Source organism: Myotis davidii, unplaced genomic scaffold (genome assembly GCF_000327345.1).
Source record: "Myotis davidii unplaced genomic scaffold, ASM32734v1 scaffold332, whole genome shotgun sequence".
NCBI classification, from domain to species: Eukaryota; Metazoa; Chordata; class Mammalia; order Chiroptera; family Vespertilionidae; genus Myotis; species Myotis davidii.
Window position 1 is genome coordinate 2468863 of NW_006285779.1, and position 7703 is coordinate 2476565.

A 7703-nucleotide genomic window follows, 5' to 3' on the forward strand; every position below is an offset into this window, starting at 1 on the left:
AATTATTCATATATACTATTTTTAAATGATATTTCTAATATTAAATAAAAAAGCAGATTATAAAACAGTATAAAATATGATCCCAATTACATCTTTAAAAAAAAAAGTGTATCTAAACATCTAGGAATGATCAGGAAGTTAATCCCAAGGTTATTCCTGGATAACAGGTCATATTTCTGGTACCAGCTCCTTCATTTTTTGCTTATCTACATTTCCTAATTTTTCTAAGGTGAATGTACTTCTTTGAACTTAAAAAATGTATCTGGCCCTAGTCGGTTTGGCTCAGTGGATAAAGCATCGACCTGCGAACTGAAGGGTCCCAGGTTCAATTCCAGTCCAGGGCACATGCCTGGGTTGTGGGCTCAATCCCCAGTAGGGGGAGTGCAGGAGGCAGCCAATCAATGATTCTCATCATTGATGTGTCCACCTTTCTCCCCCTCTTCCTCTCTGAAATCAATAAAAACATATTTTAAAAAATTTATCTGAGGACCAATTTGCAGGTAAGTGTTATTAAATGATAACAGATTATACTATTGTTCACTTATTGTCTATTCTGAATAACTTCAGATTTTTTTCCATTACAAATGCTACATCTAGTTTTTATCATCTGCTTTATAATTATAAATCTGTTTAGAATCTGTTAAGTATTTCCACATGTACTTCTTGCCAGAATGAGCTAACATCATGTTTTTTTGTATGCTTTTTTAAAGGCTTCCTTCTCCCTACAGACAGACCTATAAATGAAGAGAATCCTGTTTTTTTTCCATTTGTACCAAAACACACTATTCTGAAAGATCCCACGGACATTTAGGGTGTGGCCTCTGGCAACAGCTCTTTCTGTTCCCCAGGGGTGTCCCCACTGAATCTCCCCACAAAGCCCGCCTTACAGGGTGAGATGGCAAGGCAGTACAGCTGCCGGGCTCTGGCAAGCTGTGTGGCACCTAACTGCTTGTGGTATGTGTTCAGTGGAACTTTCTGCAGAGCCCTGGCAACAGGAGGACAGGCGGAGGGCAATGGGAAGAGGAATTTTTCCCCATTTCCCCATCAGCAGACAGAAAAACCTCATTCCCAACCAGAGAACATAAACTTAATTTGAAGTTAGAAGTCTTCCTCCCCTTCCCAGATTCACTTTGACATTTGCTTATTCGACTTACATTTCTCTTCTGTTGCTGGATGACTGAAGATTAGACAGACACTGCTAGCGGAGCCCAGAGGATGGTGCTGAGGCCAGAAAGGAGCTCTGGGAGAGAACTGGCACCTGCTGCCATCCTGTAACATCTCCTCCAGGTCAATCTGGTCAGCTCTCACCCCCTTAGGCGGGACTGCACTGGAGAAAGGCTCCACAAATAAGCACAGTGCATTCTGCTGAAGAGCCTGACTCCAAATGTATTTAAAAGTCACAAAGATTCTGGGCCGAACCCTCTTTTTTTAAAATAAATATATTCTTTTTAAAAATATATTTTATTGATTTGTTACAGAGAGGAAGGGAGAGGGATTAAGAGTTAGAAACGTCGATCAGCTGCATCCTGCACACCCCCCACTGGGGATGTGCCCGCAACCCAGGTACATGCCCTTGACTGGAATCGAACCTGGGACTCTTCAGTCCTCAGGCCAACACTCTATCCACTGAGCCAAACCGGTTAGGGCTAAATACTCTTTTTATCTATATTTCTCTTATTTTTCTGGCATGTCCTTCATATTTCTGTGTTACTTGATAATTTAGAAAATACATTCTTCCATTAGGTCAGGGGTGGGGAACCTTTTTTCTGCCAAGGGCCATTTGGATATTTATAACATCATTCGTGGGCCATATAAAATTATCAACTTAAAAGTTAATGTGCTATATTCGGTCAAACATTTAATTAACTCACTGGCAGGGCCAAACCAAATGGTTTCTTGGGCCCTATATGGCCCCTGGGGCTGGACGTTCCCCACCCCTGCATTAGATAATCAACATTTAACTCTATTTTTTTTTTTACTTCTTGAGTCATTTTTTTAGTTTCTTACGTGAAGGTAAACCAACTTTTAACTTTCATGCAGCAATATACATGATCTAAGGCAATAGTTCTCAGCTTTTAAACATGCTTAAAACACACACACACACACACACACACACACACACACACACACACACACACACACACACAAAACAAAAACAAGCTTTTAATAGGAGGGAAAATCTCCTGCATCGGTTTTCACACTGGCCAAATATTTCTGGTTTTTCCTGCTCTAGGCATGTGGGTAGGTTGAACTTCTTAGCCACTTTTTAATTGGATGAGGCATTGAGACTGGCTTTAACTAATGAATTGGTATTGGAAATGACACATCTTTTAGAGGCCAGGATACTTCTTGCTGATGTGAGATCTCCATGAGTTTTTCTTATGCCATGGCAATTGGCAACATTCCAGAGCGTGACTTTAGGGTCTGTCTGGTCCCAAAGGATGATGAAGTGGGAACAAAGCTCCCAACCAACCTGCGACATACACATACTATAGTGTGAGAAGTAGACCTGTTATTTTAACCCACTAGGGGTTTGGACTTGTTTGTTACTGCAGCATAACCTAGCCTGACTGATGCAATGAGTTTATAGGCTTTTCTGGTGAGAGAGAGTAACCAGTTAACTGCCACATGTCCAAAACAGAATCCATCCCCACTGCGTCTATAGACGTTTATGGTGTACAAAGGGTTAAAGTGTTCAGCAGATTTTTCCCCCCCATTGATTTTTAGAGAGAGTGAAAAGGAGGTGGAGAGACAGTGAGAGAGAGAGAAACATCAATGTGAGACAGACACATCGATTGGTTGCCTCCTGCATGTACCAGGGCCTAAGGATCGAGACTGCAACTGAAGTACGTGCCCTTGACCGGGATCAAACCTGAGACCCTTCAGTCTATAGGCCGACACTCTATCCACTGAGCCAAACAAGCTAGGGCAGATTCATCAGATTCATAAGCAGATCCTTGATCCAGAAAAAGGCTGAGATCTACTGAACTATAAGTACAATAGAAAAAGAGGGCCTTTTAAAAAAAAAGGAAAAATTAAGCAGGTCAAAGGGGACTGGGGGAAGAAAAGGATAACTGGATTACTGTGTGAATCAAAACTATGGGAAAACTAAAGTTGGGAGCAGAATGGACCTAGTGGCACATATGATGACATAGTATTATTATAGTAAAGGTCCAAAAAAGACCTCTGATGAGCTGGTCCCACTTAATGGAAGGTAGAAGGCATACACTTAATGGAAGGTAGAAGGCATTCTAGTCTGACCCTCACAAAACGGATCCTCCTGGGAGCCATTCTAGTCAAAGCAGTGTCCTATCAACTTTCAAGGGGGAATATCCAGACTAGTCCTTAAATGGAGTTGTGCCAATTTTTGATCTCTCTGCTAGATTTCACAAACAAGGAAGAGCTTAAGAAAGGAAAACTTAATGAAAGCGACACACGGTGCAAGACAGCATGCCCTCCTTCCCAAACACATACCTACCCAGAGAGTAAATCCCTCAATGACAACTTTGAAATTTGTGACCTCATGGTGGGGAGAATTTGTCATGCTAAGCAAAATGGAAACATGTTTTTAAAAACAATCAGAGTCCAGTGTGCCCCAGAGTTCACAATAAACTTGAGAAAACACCACTCCCCAACTGGCAGGAAATTCCTCATTAGGAAGCCACAGCACACTGTAAATTAGCTCTCCTTTTACAGGAGCTAAGTGACCCCCTGGCTCCTGATACCTCTCAGCAGGAGCTCCTGCCACCACCACTGTGGAAAGGCCTGAATTTGGGAAATGACTTCAGAGGACTGGCAATTTATCTCAAAGACCGGACAAGTTTCCTATAAGCATGACTGCAAATAAAAAAGAGGCAGACAACCTGGGTACAAATCCCAGCTCACAAAACCATTTCCTAGCTTTGTGACTGATCATTTTTTTACTTCCCTCATCTGTACAATGGGGAGATTGATGCTCTCTACCTACTTGCTCACTGTGAGGAAAATTAGCTAATCTATGCAAAATACTCAGAACCATGGCTGGTATACAGTAAGTTCCCCAGCTTATTATTACTACTGTTGTTGTAATAGGCATGGCTACAGGTAGGAAGGGTTTTAAATTTCCCTTTTAATCCATAAAAAAGCAAGAGTGAGGAACAAGTCCAAAGTCTGTTTCTAGGTTCTATTCTTGTCTAAATTCATTGGAAAACCAACCCAACTACACTGGTCAACCTGTCTTTGTTCTGAAGCCCGGAGAGCTAGGGAACTGGGGTCTAGTCAGGGCTTAGAAGAAGGCCCCAACTCCCCACTCTCCACTCTGCTCAGCATGGCAAGTGCCTTGGGCCTTCCTTAAGAGCAGCTCAACAATGGGTATCTTAAGACAAACTAAAAATTAAGAAAAAGGTTAATATGTGAAAAGATGGGGAGCATTAACTGGATTTGCTAATAATCTGTTTCATGTCATCTCAGGGAAATTCCACTGTCTAGAAACACTCCCCTGTGCCTCATTAAAGCCCCAACCAGGGAAAACTGATGCCTGATTGAAGTTCCCCAAAATTATGTTAGAAGCAGAAATTCCTAACTCTGACCTCTCCCTAGAAAGTGGAGCTGGGTGAATGGAAAGAGCCCTGGGATGAGAACTGGGAGGTCCAGGTTCAGGCTCTTTGGCCTTGAGTATGTTCCTGGCCTCCCCAGGTCTCACTTTTTGTTGTTGTTGTTGTTGGTTTTGTTTTGTTTTGCTTTCTCTGATCCATGAAGGGCATCTTTAGGTGGAAAGTAAATATGCACATTTGAGACCCTCCATGACCGGGGCCCATCACCCTCCAGCCTGGCAGTTGGCTTTCTGGATGGCTTTGGAGTGAGGAGCACTGACCCTACTACTCAGCTGCGTGCCCCTGGTCCAGAGACAGAATGATATGTGTACCTCGCAGGGTGTTCTTACGGTGAAATGAGACGATGTGCATGAAGAACCTGCTTAGTGCCTGGCACTAGGAGAGTTCTGTGCGTATTAGCACCCATGTTATCGCCATTTCTTCCCAGTCAAGGCGCAGGGGAAAGATGAACAATGTGATCCACACTCTGTTCTTTCTCACTGGGCCTTGGCCTATGGTGTTCCTCTGCCTGGAAAATCATTCTACCCTTGTCCATGTGTTTAAATCCTATCTACCTTTTTAAGACCCACTTCAAATGCTACCTCCTCCACGCAGCCTGCCTGACTCCTATCCAGCCAAAGCAAACTCTCCTTTGGACACTGATAGCAGTTCTAGCAAATACATTCCGCTCTCTACTTTGTGTTACAACAGGTGCACCTAGTCTTATCTCCTCTCTCTGCTAGGAAATGCCATTCTTGATGGCAAGGATTGTATCTGCCCACATTTTCCAACACAGAAGAGGCGAGAGCATTCGGCAGGAACTTGTTAGAATTGCAAATTCTCAGGTCCACCTCAGACCTTTTGAATCAAAATATCTGAGAGTAGGGCCCAGAAAACTGTGCTTTAATGAGTCCTCCAGGAAATTCAGATGCTTGCCAAAGTTCAAGAACCACTGGATAAGGGTTTGCTGAACGAATACATGATTGAATGATGAGTTAAAGTGCAAGTGTGTGTGTGTGTGTGTGTGTGTACACACGCATGCACGTGTGTGTGTGAATGACAGTCCTTAGCACGCAGGAAAATTCAACTTCATAAAGATAAAAGGGTTGGTGCAAATGGCATTTTTTCCCCTTGAGGCCTTTGGCCAAGGATTTCCTGGCTGATATTTTCTTCCTTCCAAAGTAAAGAGACAAAAAGAATAACCCAAAGCCCATTGCTTTCATGGTTTAGGCAAAGTTTAGAGGCAATTAGAGGGAATAGGTTTCAAGGCCACAAAAAGTGCAGTTTTGATGAGAACTGAAACGGCACATTCTGACACTCAACCTCTCTTCTATACACATCAGGTGAAGGCCAAGACCCTAATAAGGAGGAAAACCAAAGAATTCTCAGGGGGGCGGGACACTCTCTGGGCATTTCCTGACCAAGAAGCCATTCTGAGCACAGGTGAGAGGAAAGTTTTGCAGAAGTTAGAAAGCATGAACCAACTGGTATAATGGTGAATCTTTTCTCCTCGTCCAGACTCTGGTTTCTATCTGGCCTCCCCTTTCCCAGCTGACCATAACTGGAGAGATAACTGGCCACTCATGCAGTTCCTCCTCTGGCTTTTTCAAGCCTCCCTGCCATCTGGGTCTCCCTGTCCCGCCACCCCACCACCCTGCCCTGGCTTCAGTGACCCGATTCTGGTGGCTACTGAGTCTGTTCTGCCAACAGCCCAGGAGGCTGTCAGTTTGAGATGGAGCCATCAACTCCATCCCTTTCCGCAACTGATGCGCCTGGGCCAGGCCCCAGAAAAACAAACTGTCAGCTTTGTGCCTTTTTGGCAGCCTGGCTTCAACTTTTGTTTTAACAAGGAGTGGGAGGGAGAATTTGAACCCTGTGGTTATCTGCATTTTAAAACATTTAAACAGAGTCTGTCCACCTGCTTGGCACTTTGTGTTCTCTAATAAGTCCCTCAGCCCCACCCCTTCTAAAATAGCAACAATAATTCTGAGCCTCCTTGGTGGCTGCTTATATACATGGGAGGACTGGGGGGGAAGGGAGATATCCTGAGATCTATCTTCTCCTTGGGAGAGGAGTCTGCACTTGACCCCCAATTGGGATTCCTCAGAAAGGCAGACATGTAGGTCCTCAGTCCTCAAAGGGGAAAGACCAGGGTGAAAAGAGGTCCTGTTTTGTAAAAACCACTCCCACTGGCTACAAGATCCTTTTGCATTTAGAGGGAGAGTCTTCCCGGCCAAGAGTCTAATTTCCTCTCCATCCCAGATAATAGCCCTTCTAGCTGCCTTCTACCATATGACTCATGTGGTGGGGAAAATAAGGAATTCAGAAAGGAGGGAAAAGGGGGCAGGGGTGATGGTGGCAATAAGAGAATGGTTTGACAAACAAGTCCAAAGTTCATTCCTAAATGAAGGGAGTAAGGGGTGCTTAGAATTATCTGGAGAAGCAGTCTATCATTTCCTCTCTCAACAGACAGTTATGAGAACCACTGCAGTGATGGTCACCTGCCCTAAGGACTCTCCCACCCTCCGATTCTTCCTCGAGCATCCCACAGTGTCTTGTTTGAGTACCACGAAGATCAGAGTACAAAGTGTGTTAGTGAACAATATCACCACCCTTGGGCAACTCTGGAAGGTACAAGTGGTCCTGGCCTCAACCAAACCAGTGGCAAGATAAGGATTGTCTCTCCACAGGGCATTGAGCTGACAGTAACAGGTTGGGTGCACTGGAAAAGCCTCCAGACACTTCAGCTTGAGAGCAAGGGGGGCTCCCTCTCTCCAGTAGGGCTCTGTAGGCAGGAGCTACAGAAAGATTATCCCTTTGAGAGGGACTCTCAGAAACAGAAGTAGCACCTTGATGCTCCATGGGGAGTTCCAGGATCTTGTAGTTTGTTTTTTTTTTTTAATTGATTTCAGAGAGAGGAAGGGAGAGGGAGATAAAAACATCAATGATGAAAGAGAATCCTCCTGCATGCCCCCTACTGGGGATCGAACCTGTAAACAGGCATGTGCCCTAACGGGGAATCAACCGTGACCTCCTGGTTCACAGGTCGACGCTCAACCAGTGAGCCACACTGGCCAGAAATCTTGTGGTTCTTATTTAAAAAATGGATTTACAGCCATTCACAGAGCCCAG

The 7703-nt window shown here is 44.2% G+C and overlaps 1 protein-coding gene across 1 annotated transcript in view; it reads right to left on the bottom strand.

Annotated features, from left to right (window-relative positions):
* Window positions 1–7703, bottom strand: part of WBP1L (WW domain binding protein 1-like) — a 34866-nt gene that overhangs the window by 5136 nt on the left and 22027 nt on the right.